At 30.6% G+C, this 14440-nt stretch overlaps 1 pseudogene; it reads right to left on the bottom strand.

The window, feature by feature from the left end:
* Positions 1–4821: 4821 nt before the first annotated feature.
* On the bottom strand, positions 4822–5864 carry LOC120277952 (annotated as a pseudogene).
* Between the last annotated feature and the right edge of the window lie 8576 nt (positions 5865–14440).

Below are 14440 nucleotides of genomic sequence, written 5' to 3'. Positions count from 1 at the left end.
ATCATTTAGCAACAATGAATAAATTAACAAAACATAAAAGATAAATGAACAGAACTGCATAACATACCAAAATTAAAATGCAAGGACACATACACAATTAAAATAAATCCACAATCCATATTCTTCTGTAAGAACAGAAAACTCATTACAAAATTAAAATCTGAAACCTTGAAGGTATATGGAAGGGAAAACACAATTAACCTATGGCAGTGCAAATTTAAATTAAACAACAATACATACACAATTAAAATAGAAACCCTAATTTCATATTCTTGAATAAGAGTAGAAAACTCCTTATAAAAGAAAAATCAGAAATCCCTGCGAACATAAAATTCAATAACACAATTGTATACAAGATAAATGAATAGAACCACATAACATACCAAAATTAAAATACAAGATCGCATACACAATTAAAAAAAATGCATAATCCATATTCTCCAATAAGAATAGAAAACTCATTATAAAAGCATTTCTATCATATCGTTATGCACAAGATAAAGGTTAGTACATGGATATTTGTTGTGGCATCTTTACAGCCTAGAAATATGATGATGTGCTTAAAATGAATTAGAATTAAGTACTAAATGCACATTCTGATAATAACTAATCCATGATAATAGATAATGCATGCCATCTGGAGTCTCATTTTTAGTCCATTCTAAGAAGCAGGAATAATAATTTAGTTTGCTGAAACAATTATCATTTGACTATAAAATTGTACAATTTAACTTAAATGGATATAATATGCTAGTAACCACTTCACAAGGACATCAACTCTTGTACATATCAATCTAAGTGCCTTTGACCACAACCATCATAAATTCCCAAGTCACAACCCTTAAAAGCCACATCATATTCCTACACACTCTTTCTTTCCAGTCAAATGAATTCTAATAATTTCTTCAGCCTAGGACACACAAGTTCTTGTCAACTAACACATGTCAACCGTGTCAACCATGAAATATAACAATAATAAATAAATAAATAAATAAAATAAAACAATAAAAAGCCAAACAAAGAATAATTGGCAAGAAAAAATCAACAAGAGACCAAAAGCACCCAGCAACATCAAACCAATAGTGCCCCACAATTCAAAAGGAAACATGTAATGCAACAACACCAAAAGAAACCATCAGTCATGGAAACCAAAAAAAATGAACTTCTTTCTCTAAGAATATACTTGCATATTTAATATTATTATTATTAATAAAAATATCATTTTTTATAGAAACAAACAAGTTTTTGAAATAATTATTATTTAGAAATAAAACACTCTTAAATTCAAATCAAACACAAATGTAAAATAACAAAGTTTAAATCATCAAACTCAAGATGGCAGAAACCTTGAAAGTATACGGTTGCCATACTAAAAATAAATCAGTAAATAAAAACACTCTTACAATATTCAGGTGCTTCTCCTCAAGGAAGCAGAACCTCCCAATCAATTGACATCCCTTACAAGTCATCCTTGCACTTCCTTACCTGCCAGAGAAAATATAAACAAACCCTTCACTTGTTGCTCGTGTAGCTGCACAGGTTAAGAGAATAGGATGTTAGCGATTGCAAGTATGGGAGAAGAAGAGATGGGAGAAGAGCGGTGGAGTAAAACTCACATGGATTTGGTGGGAAGAGAAGGCGGCAACCTCTCGCATTTGGTTGGGGATTCAAGGAGTTAGTGTTAGGGTTATCTTCACTTAGATGATGTGGCGAATAACCTTATGTGGACAAATGGCTGATGTGGCATCTTGGTGACATGGCCTTATCAGGCTGACTGTTTTTTTTTTCCGGTAGACACGTTAGCTTGATGAATGTGGTTACTCGCGGGTCACCTGCCGGAGAAATGAAATCAAATTTTAGTAATCGTTTTGATCCAAATTGAAACTTGGTAACCTTAAAGAAACAAGTCCAAACCTTAGTAACCTATCAAAAATTTAATCCCACCAATAACTCATCAGCTACTCTTCCACCACAGAGAATTCTTCAATTATCTCCGCCAAAACTATCAATCCACGCACATGAAGAACACCATCACAAAACGTTGTCTTCTTCACCACCACCCAATACCTCACCACATAACATTGTTGCTTTCTCCTTTATTTGTTTTTTTATTTTTTAGTATAATAAATACAAAAATCCTGTAACATTGTGTGGGCTCCTTTTTTTTTAAACAGCCTTTGATTTGGGTTAGACCTGTTAAAAATAATGGATCACAAATCAAATTTAATTTTTTTTTTTGGGGGACTTTAAGGGATTGTGGGTTCATGACTTCCATTAAAGGCAAGCCCTTAATGTTAATTACCCTGGACATCATCGCAGGAACCTCCGATTAAGAAATAAGTGTGAAAAAAGGAAACAAATTGTGACAATCAATTTTCATTCATTTCAATAAATATGAATTCATGGAATACAAAACATTTGAAATTATCTTGACTTATGGACTTACATCCAAACCTGTGTCTTGGACCTTTTGCATTTTTGATTTGATTTGCCTCTTGAATTTGATTTGAATTTAAAGCTATGACTTCTCCATATTGATGAACCATAGACTTGCTTTTGCCTTTTCATAAGCTTCGACTCCTATGCTTGTGAAGCTCCCTTCTTGACTTGTGAAACTCTTTGAGTCTTTGACTTCTGATGTCTAGAGACTACTGAGTTCAATTGTCGATTTATATAAATTTTTTAAATATTGACTTGTGAAACTCTTTGGGTCATCGACTTTCAATATTCTGAAACAACTGAGTTCAATTGTCGTTTTTTTTTATAGATTTTTCAAATATTGACTTGTGAAACTCTTTGGGTCTTTGACTTTCGATGTCTTGAGACCGTTGAGCTCAATTGTCGATTTATATTGATTTTTTTTTTTAAATTGACTTGTGAAACTCTTTTTGCTCTTCGACTTCTGAGGTCTCGAGACCGTTGAGTTCAATTGTCGATTTATATAGATTTTAAGTCTTGACTCTTTTCATATCTTGAATCTCGACTTGGCTGTTTTGGTTTTGATTTTGAATTTTTTTTTTTGTTATATATATATATATATATATTATCGCATGTCGCCGTCTGTGCCTTATCACCATGCTGCATGTCTTGTTATCGTCTTAAGATAATTATCTCATTATTGCTCTGAGATTTGTATATTTATTCATTTATTTTAATTACCGCTGCCTCAAGATATGCAACTGTTAATAAAAGCATACCCTAAGAAATATGAGGTTTTGAATCGGGTGCATAACCATGCCTTAACCTTGTTTTGGTGGCCTTAGTTTTCAATTAATTTCATTTGTTTGCCTTGATAAATTCATCAGCTACATCCTTGATGTTAAAAATGGGATATGAGTTGTATGGTGCATGGGCCATTCTTTTACATGATTATATATATTTCTTGATTATATATGAGTGGAGGTTTTTATGAAGCACTCTTTTCAAAGCAAGACTTGCCTTAAGTGCCCATGCATGCATGCCATGCTCATATTCACCTTTAAAAAATTTTATTGGTGCACGTGGGTATATAGTAACATGCTTCTCATTATTTTGAGAAAACGAACACGTGAGTGTGCATGCTTCTGATCCTTTCTCTCATATATATTTTTTTTAATCATGCACGTATACATGGATATTGCATGCTTTTCTCATTCTTTCCCTCATTTTTTATAAGAAATTTTTTATTTTATTTTTTTTATTATTATTTTTTTTATTATTATTATTTTTAGTTTAAACCCCACACAGCCGGACCATCTGAGACCCAATTCACTTGCCATTTTTTCTTATTGTTATTATTATTTCTTCCCATGTGTATTCCTTTTTGGTGGGACCCACGATCAACGCTCATCATTTATTTATTCCCGAATAATAGCCCATGAGTATATATTCATGGCATTATTTTTAGTTCTTTTCTTTTATTTTAATCACATCAACTCCAAATGAAGAGCAAATGCTTTCCACATTAAATCACCATAAGGTATCATTACAACTTCCATGATTTTAATATATATATATATATATATATATATATATATTTTTGGAGTGAGGCATGTTAGGATATATGTGCATGCATGCCACTCATTTTTGGTGAGGGATGAGCACATCCAGCAAGCACGCATGTGATACCTTTTTTTATTTATTTACCCCTACCAAATTTAAGGTATGCTTCTTCAATATTGGGTGAACAATGAACATAGGTTGCAGCTTGATATATATATATATATATATATATATACTCAGCAAGATGAATATGCATGTCTTTTCATCATGCATGAGCCACATGAATTGATTTTTATACTTGGAACCCCATACTCATCATTTAAATGGTGGGCCCGGATTATTTTTATTTTTATTTTTTATTTTTGCATGCTTGTCATTATTTCATTTTTTTTACTTTTTTTTTTTTTTTTTTTTTTTTTTTCTATTTATTTATTTATTTTTTATGCACATATGCATTTATTATTTTTACTTTTCATCTTATACACATGCATGCCTGCACGTTTTTTTTTATTTTTTTTTCTAAGAACCACCACCATCATCATAACATCATCATCAGCATTATCATTAATATGGATGCATGCTTATCTACTCGTAAATTGAGATTTATTTATTTTTATCATTTTATGCTTTTATGAATTGCCTAGAAACTCTTTTAAATGGTGGCACCGGATATTTTTTTATGTCTCATACACATGAGTATGTCATCCACAAACCTGTAGATGCAAAATTCTGAAATTTTTTTATATAGCAAACAGGAAGTTTTTTTTTTCTTTTTCAATTTGATTTGATGTACATCCGTTTTGTTTGAGAAATCATAGAACAAACCACTCATGATTTCTATGGAAACAGATTCAAAATATGAAATCAGTAGGATTTGGGTATTTTAAAAATATGAAAGTTACAGCATAAAACAGTTTGTGCAGAAAATTTCAAGAATGGCGGCCTCTCGGATATTTCAAAATCTTAGCGTGCTCTTGTTCACTATGAGATAAGATTTTGCAGTGGAGGTCCAGGCATGGCAACTATAATATAAGCCAACACTCATGTATAGAACTAAGGCCGGGCATCTTCAAAGTCCAATGAAGCCAAAACAAAATAGCAATGTTCCACATCTCACATGAAGTCGTAATCGTCTCCCACATCATCGTACCTATCAGCGACAATACATCATCCGGTTTACCAACATGAAGTTGTTTCTTCTTTGCACCATGCTTCTTCTTGCCTGCATTAGCTTCTTTTTCAGCCTTGAGTTTTTTTTTATTTGCTATTGCTATGATGGAGAACGCTATATCCTTGGCACCCGCTGCTTTCAAGGAGGTCATACAAAGCCTCATGACAGATTTAAGAAGGCCTATGTAATGGAAGCTTTTCTCATAAGGACGCAACTTATGAGAAATGAGTTCTGCATACTCCAGGAAATCATCCTCAGACTTGGGAATGAAATTATCCAAAGAATTATTATCGCCTTTCTTGGCAAACAGTTCTACAGTAGATTTGAAGTCAGATTCTTCTACAAGTCTTTGTTGCTGGAGTTTCTCTGCAACAGGATCTATGAGAACTTCAGCAGTTACTTGACTAGCCTCAGTAACCTTCTATTGAGACTCCTCTTCTTTCTTCCCAATAGCTTTGCTATCGGGTTTAAGTGCAGTCTTCTCTATTGAAGGTACTGGTTTAGGTGTCGGGGTAACATCTTCATCTTCCCAAGACTCCTTTACACCATCGTCTTCCGCATCTTCATCATCATACATACTTCTTGGCTGTTTTTTTTTAGGAGGCGCCGGTTCAAGATTTTCATCATCCCAATCATCCATCTTCAATTCAACGTCAATTGATCTGGTGAAAAAAAGATGGGAAATCGATTGAAAGGGATCAAAACAGAGGCCCTAATCAAGCAGCAAAATTCGATAGGATTTCAACAATCTGAGTTGAGAGAAACGGCGAGGCATGACGAAGAAGCAGCAGCGGCAAGCAACAGGTGATAGAGTCACCACGGTGATGATCAACATCCGGCATGATTGATGGCATTATCTCAGCCATTCAATCATGCCGGTGGCATCAACGATGAGCACGGCGACAGAAACAATGCAACAATGGCGATTAGCAGGTGGCGGCGATGATCGACATCCGGCACGATTGACAGCATTATCTCAGCCGTTCAATCGTGACGGCGACATCAACGGTGAACACGGCGAGTAGAACCATGCAACAACAGCGATTAGCAGATAGCTCTTTGGTTGCTTTTCTTCTCTTTTTTTCCTTGCTTCTTTCTCTTCCTCTCTGAATTTTTTTCAATTTTTTTTCTTTTTTTCTTTTTTTTATTTCTTTGACTTTTTTCCATTCCTTCTCCCCCGTTTTTAGTTGGTTGTGATTATGGCAACAAAGACAGCAACAGTGACGGCATTAGCGGCAGCGGTGACAGGCAACGCTGACAACAACATCCCATATGCTTTGCGGTGAACAACAGCAATGGCAACGCGTGAAGGCAGCGACATGCTTGGCGGCATTATCTCAGCCACCAAAGCATGCCAAGGCAGTGAACGGTGGCAACGGCGACGAGAGGCAACAGCGGCATACTTGGCGGCATTATCTCAGCCATCAAGCATGCTGCAGCGGTGAACGATGGCAACGACAACAAGCGGCGGGCGACTCCTTCTCTTTTTTTTTTAAATATTTTTATATAAAATAAGCATGGGAGAGAAGATAACCTTTTTTTTCTTTTTAAACTTTTTTTTTCAAATCTTCTCCCTCTTTTTTCTTCTCTCACCCTTTTCCTCTTTTTCTATCGCCTCCTTTTAAAAGATTTTTTATCTTTATCCTCAATCCCAACCCCCTCCCGCAGAATCTTAACCCATAACCTCTTCGCAGAAAAAGTCAAAGAGAAAGAGGATAAAAGTAAATTTAAAATTTTGAATTTTTTCTTTTTTTGAAATTTAATTTATAAAATTTCAAAAGAGGATAAAATCAAGTTTTAAAATTTTAATTAATTTTTTTTTCTAAATTTAATAAAATTCAATTGTCTCGAGATATGTGTTTAGGAGCCCCAGGATTCGAATTTTCTCACGTTGCCACAAGATCTGTTCTCTGGCTACATGAAATTTAAGATTATCTCGGGATGTGTATTTGGGCTATCCTAAGACTTGAGATTGCCTCGAGATATGTATTTTCAAGGGCATTTTCGTAATTTGTATTTATGCCTCGAGATAAATTCTCAAGGGTAATTTTGTAATTTGCATTTTGCCTAGAGATATGGTCTCAAGGGCAATTTTGTAATTTATATTTTGCCTCGAGATATGTGCTCTCAGCTGATCTTGCGATTTAAATATTTTAGACCGCCTCGAGATCTGTGCTCTCGGTTGATCTTATGATTTGTATATTTTAGATCGCCTCGAGATCTGTGCTCTCGGCTAATCTTGTGATTTGAATGTTTTAGATCGCGTCGAGATATGTGCTCTCAGCTGATCTTGTGATTTAAACATTTTAGATCGCCTCGCGATCTGTGCTCTTGGCTAATTTGTGATTTGAATGTTTTAGATTGCCTTGAGATCTGTGCTCTAGGCTGATCTTATAATTTGGATATTTTAGATCGCCTCGAGATCTGTGATCTCAGTTGATCTTATGATTTAAACATTTTAGATCGCCTCGAGATCTGTGCTCTCGGTTGATCTTATGATTTAAACATTTTAGATCTGTGCTCTCGGTTGATCTTATGATTTAAACATTTTAGATCACCTCGAGATCTGTGCTCTCAGCTAATTTTATGATTTGAATGTTTTAGATTATCTCTAAAATGTCTTTTAGACTTATCTTGAATATATCCAAATATAATGAAATTTATTTATTTGAACCACATGTTGTCTTAATTTGATTATGATTTGTATGTAATAATTTTTTTTTATTCGATTTGAATCACGACATGCAATTTTTTTTACATAAACACATTGCATCTAAAAAAATCTCATGAGATTTGCATGTGAACTTCTAGTTTTGGTAATTAGCTTTTACTCTTCTAACTCTTTTATATGTTTTTGGAGATATATTTCTCTTTGTCCTATTATTACACCAAGAAACTCAAATTTTCTACTTCCCATTTTAATTTTCTTTTCAGCTAATGCTAAGCTATCTGCTAGGCATTATTTAAAGAATACAATTAAATATATGTTGGACATGCTCTTTTATAGACCTGCTAAAAACTAAGACATCATCTATATAAGTTATAATAAAATCTACATATTTTCTACATATATCATCCATTTTTCTTTAGGATACTTGTGGAGCATTTTTAAACCAAAAGTCACAGCAGTCCATCGTAATGTCCATTATGAGTAATAAAGACAGTTCAAGATCTGTTTTCTTTTGCTAAAGGGACTTGCCATAATCCATATTTGATATCAAATTTGGTATATATATATATATACATATGTAAGTGTTTTTAATTTTATTAATTAAAGCTTCTTTATTAGAAGTGGATATTTATCATCTTCAATTTAATCATTTAATCTCTTATAATTAAACACCATTCTATTTTTTCCTCTAATGATTTAACTATGTTTATTAACTATAAATAATCTAGTTCTATGCGGACTTTGAGTTTTAGTAATTAGTTTTAACTCTTCAAACTGGTTTATATGTTTTTGAAAATCATTTTGTTCATAAGAGGTTTCTTTTATTACTGGGCATGTTAATCTTAAGTCATGGTTGATGAAATCTAGTTTACAAATAATATTTACTTTGTTAATGTTTTTTTACAGTGTTTTCTCCTTTAGTTCCATCTTTTTTCAAATTTTCAATTGGTGGTTCTAATTTTATTTTTACCAAATTATTTTTTATTTCAAGATTGCTCTCTTCATAGATTTCTACTTTTGGAATTATTTACTCAATAAGATATTATGCATTATTAATTATAGGTGATGTCAAGATGCTATACATATGTTTACACATAGTAATTTTTTCCTTGGACTATGAGTCCACCATTTCAATATTTCATAAAATTTATTCATATTAGAAGTACGGCTACTTTTTTTTTTACCTAATGCTGGTTTTACCCAAACAAATAGTTAACGGTATTTAATATCATTAAATATTACTATGCAATCTACCACTTTCTTTTCTAATATAGTTATTTTGCCAAACGCATCTGTAACTTTTGCTATATATAATACACTTTCTATATATTTTGAAGGGATTAAATTTGGGGAAATATAATATTTACTTGCTTTTGTATCTATAATACCTTTTTACATTATCTTCAATAACATGGAAAGATATGAATTTTTGTATTAAATTTTTATGTTTTTTAAGTAACATGTTTGATTAATAATTTTTTTCCTTTCACTTATGGTTAAAATGAAATGAAGAAAAAGGTAAATAGATTCAAAAGGAAATTATCATTTTTTAATAAAATATTAGTAATTTCTCCTTTTAATGGGGAATATTTAAGAAAAAAGTCTAATGTGTTTTATACACTTCAGTAGATCTCATTATTTTTTAAATAAAGTTTATAAAATATCATGACAATTGCATGCAACAATTCGTAGCAATGTGCAATTCGTAGCAATGTTTTCTTGTATGATATGAACAATGTTGAGGAAGTTATATCTTTTGTTTTTTCTCCAATCTGGTTGAAATCTTAAATAGCCTTCACTGTAGCATTACTATACACAGAAGAATCTATACATATATTTAAAGTAAATGTATAATCTACTCTAAAAGTATTTTAAAAAAATTAAAATTATTTTATATATATTATTGCACTTAAATATTTGCTTGTATTAATTATGGCATTAGTAATATAAAGTTTTAATTGCATTCATTAATTTTGTATTAAATATTCTATTAAACCTTTCAAAGCCAATTATAATGATTAAAAAATATTTGTTTTATTGAAAATATATGCCAACCGTCTACATTATAAGGATTTATTTACACATGATGTTTTTAGACTAATTTGCAAGTAATAATTGAAAAGAAGCTTTTACTTTGGTTTATATTTATGCAAATTAGGAGAAATTGAAGACATTAAAATATAGAAAATGAAAAAAGAACGAGAGATATTGAAACTTTATAAATTGAATGTATTTTCAAAAAAATGTGATTATAATCCTAACATCATTCATTTTGATTTTGATTTTGATTTTTTTTAATAAATTATACAAGAAGTTGTGACATCTATTATTGTGTAATTAATTTTTCTTTTTACCCTTTCGTTTATTTTTTAAATTTTTTTTGAATGGTTCTCGTGTTGGGTACTGTTTTATTTGTATTTCCTTTATTCATTTGCAAAACTAAAAACACAAAAGCCGATCCAGAACAAGGGAATTTGGCTAGTGAAGATAAAGATAGAAGATAGACAAGTAGAATATATTCCCAAACACTGGAGAGTTAATTAAATCCCCTTCCCAAATTAGTACCTGGAAAAACTAGGTGGTGGACTAGGTTTGGAAGGCCCAGATGGAGGAACAGGCCCTTTGTATAGCTTCCCAAGACGACCCTTTTGAAACTCCGCCCTTGACGATGACGATCGGATGTCTGGAGAGATACGCGGTGACGGTCCTGACGGAGGGATAGGGGCATCCCTCGGTAATATGCCTCCATAATTCATAAGGCTTGGTCTCGCTGAAGCCAGGCTAAATAGCATTATGAGGATGGAAGCTAGGGTTATAAGGATCACCGAGGAGAACTTCACCATTGCTTGGTTTCTTGTTTAGTTTCTCTTATTTGAAGGTGTTTGATTGTTTGTATGTTTTTTGGTCTCTTTATATATAATGAGATGGTTAGATTTTAGTATTTATTGCGTATGATTGTTTATTTTATTTTTTCTAATTTTGTAGATGTGGACTCTTGCTTTAGTGATAGATTTTGTGCTATTATTTGAAAGATGCACTGTTTAATTGAAGATTTTGTGATCTTAAGGAAATAGTTGAAAAAAAATGTTATGAAAAGAAAAAATAAATTATAAGTAGGGAAAGGAGTATCATGCAATCGGTTTGTATGTTTATAATAATCCACTCTAGTCGGTAAGATTCAGATTTTTTTATTAAAAATAAATAAATTACTCAAAATATATTAACAAAATGATTATAATAAAAAAATTAAAAGTATATTAAAATATTAATTAGAAGATCTTTTATCATTTCATATACGCTCATAGTCTTTTTTTTTTTATTAATTTTCTATGTATATATATTCGTATGTGAAGAAGTATCATGTGTGAGCTTTTCCTAATATTCTTTTAGTGAAATTAAAAAAAAAAACATTATTTTCAAAAAACTTAAGCATAACAATGCATGGGGTTGTTGTCATTGTAGGATTTATAACAATTTTTGAAAAATTAAACTTTTCTCAAATACAAGCTATATGCAAAAGAAGATACACTCTCCCTCAAATAACAATAATAACAATATATAAAAGCACTCTCTCTAGAAAAACTAAAAATTAGCTTTCCCCAAATGACCATGTGACGTATGAATTTGAAATACCTCTGGTTACATATTCAATACCTGTATTGCATTATGGACCTTTACATTCGTAGCACTTGAGAATTCTTTAATTTTATTTTATTTTTTTTGATAAAAAGCACTTGACAATTCTTAATTTGAGTTATTTTTTAGTAATATTTGATTGAGATAAAATATTTGTATTTTTAAATGTTACTATTTCTCATTTATCTTCATTTTAGTCAAAATCGATAATAATTTTTTTTTCTAGATATATACCTGTAGACTGTACCATCGGAAGTGAAAAAAAAAAAATCAAAATATAATATTTTGTCTCCATTATTAAAACGAAGCCTTGATTTCTTTAGTTTTCTCATCATTGATTGTGATGAAACAACACCCAACATTGAACCACCCAGGCCCTCAATTCCTTAACTCAATCTTGCGCCACTTAAAATGAATAATCACTTTTGATGATTATTTTTTGGGTGACATTGGTACCTTGAGTTCATCCACTATTTTCCTCTTGTTCATTTCATTTCCATCTTTTCTTAACCTTGAATGGAGATCCTCCCAAGGGAATTCATAGGGATGATTTGGCGAAATGATCCCTACCCAAACCTCGATTGGATTCGGATTGTATTTTAGGGTTAGAGTTGCATTTATGCATTTCATTTTATTTTCAATTATTCTTTTGTTGAGTTCTTTGCATTGTGTTGGTGTGGTTTTAGGCAGTGAAGCTTCGGCTAGAGGCAAGGAGCCGGCGGATTAGTAGCCCCATACGACCCCAATTTCTTAAGTCTGTGAGTGGAATTATGTTCTATTGCATAGCACCATTAGTTTCCACATAATTTCAATTGGCTGTATTATCATGTTAATGTTTCCATATTACTTTTGTTTCTTTCTAATTGATATTTGTCATGGATTTGCCTATGTTAAAGGCCTATCGATAAGTGTATTTCATATGATTGATTATGTGTTTAAATATATACATATACCTATATGTATGTATATTCTTGAATGCATATAGTTCACAAATCTGTCATAGATGAACACTTTTTGAATTAATCTTTCATCAAAGAATGGTTTCTTTATGAAACTTGAGTTTTTCGAATTTAATGTTGTGAAATGGGTTGAAATGGATCACACTTGATGATGTTAATATTTTATTGTTATGATATGGGCTCCAGCCTTGTTCTATGTCTATGTTTTGATGGTGATGGGGGTTCTAACCCGTCTTTCGCAGCAGGCCTTTAGAGACTATGTGGTGGACTCGGATCATGTTTTTCTTTCAAAGATATGATGAATTTCCCAAATGAATATTCACATTTTAAATATGATAATTTTATTTTAAGGCCCAATTTATAATTTATTATTTAAATAAAAAATGCTAATTAATAAGATTGAAAGAATTATTTGTATACCGTGTAAAAGTCACTAATTGCTAATATACTTTTATAAAAATTATATTTATTTATGTAGCCTTGCAAAGTAGTGTTATTTGGTCGTAAATGTTTTTTTGACACTAGGCGACAAGCACCCCATTTAAGGTTTAACTCAGAAACAGATACAAATATGGAGTGCACTTGCAAGCTCAACAACACTTTGCCCTCGCCTTACGTAAGTTTCAATCTTGAGACTCCTCCGAAATGAGAATTATACACAAGTGACCCAGTACCAATAAGGATATATATGTTTGTGATTATATATGTTTGTGATTAAAAATTAGCTCATGAATTTTAACTAAATATAATTTTTTTTATTTTTTATTTTCTAAAATGAATGAAATGAAAATGTAAAAATATTTTTGCTCTTTAATGATTGATTTTACAGAGGTTTTAAATTGAAGGATACATAAGCAAATAAAAATAGTTTCTAAGGGTATATACATAAATATAATTTTTATAAAAGCAAAAGTAACCCACTTTTTCATTAAATGATCGATAATTTTGGTTTTTTAAGCTAAAGTTGAATAGTATCCGTTTGATTTTTTTTCCACTATGATTTATAACTATTATTAAGATGACTTCATCTTTTAAAAATTATATTTATCCACAAAATATAATGCCTAGTACAAGTAATTTGATAGAATAAAATTATAATTTATAATAAAACACATATTATTATTTTTTATCTCCCAATTAAAAATATTTGTGAGAATAGAAATTTCAATGTCCTTTTTTTAGTGAGTTGGTTGATTGATTTAGTATATTAACCAATCCTTAACAAAAAAAAAGGTGTGTATATATATATATATATATATTTCAACATAAAAGATATTTCACTGAATATCCATTAATTAATAAAATAACAAAATAAGTAAACATGAAAGGTATTCGTGTGATTTGATTGTTACTTTCTATTTGTTAGGTTTTTTAATTTTAATCATTTTTAATAAAAATAAATATAAGAAATTATTTTTTTAACAAAATAAAGAAATTCTCAGGACATTTGCATGCACCAATTCATAGTTTTTGGTTTATAAATAAATAAATATATATCTATATATATATTCCTCCACCTTTCTATTGTATTTATTCTTTTTTATCTGGTTGATTTCATCTCTTGTTTAACCTTTAAATATTTTAATTTTGATTAAAAAACAAAATCATTATGATTTTATACATGTTGAATCAGAAATTAAATTAATTAATTGAAATATTGGAGAAAATTGAAGATTAATAAATCCAAATCATTAATTATGGTGTGTAACACATCAAATCAAAGCCTTTTAGTTAACAAATTGTAATATTATTTATCCAAAAACTAATAATGATAAATATTTTTGTTTATCATTTTTTTTCATAGGAAGTTCAATTTTCATTAATTAATTAATTATTGTGATTAATACTTTTAAAATAACTTTTTCAAAATTAAGTTATTTTATTTTATTAAATTTAAATATGAATGGGTTAATTAACTTAATTTTTCAGTTTGTAAATATAAAATAGATTTTTATTTAGCAAACCAATACCGATATTAGAGTAGCAAACATGCCTGTCATGTGTCAAGCAACCGTAAAACGT

Source organism: Dioscorea cayenensis, chromosome 15 (assembly GCF_009730915.1).
Source record: "Dioscorea cayenensis subsp. rotundata cultivar TDr96_F1 chromosome 15, TDr96_F1_v2_PseudoChromosome.rev07_lg8_w22 25.fasta, whole genome shotgun sequence".
NCBI lineage: Eukaryota > Viridiplantae > Streptophyta > Magnoliopsida > Dioscoreales > Dioscoreaceae > Dioscorea > Dioscorea cayenensis.
The sequence above is the reverse complement of the archived record's forward strand: the minus strand, read 5'-3'. Positions and strand labels throughout refer to the sequence as shown.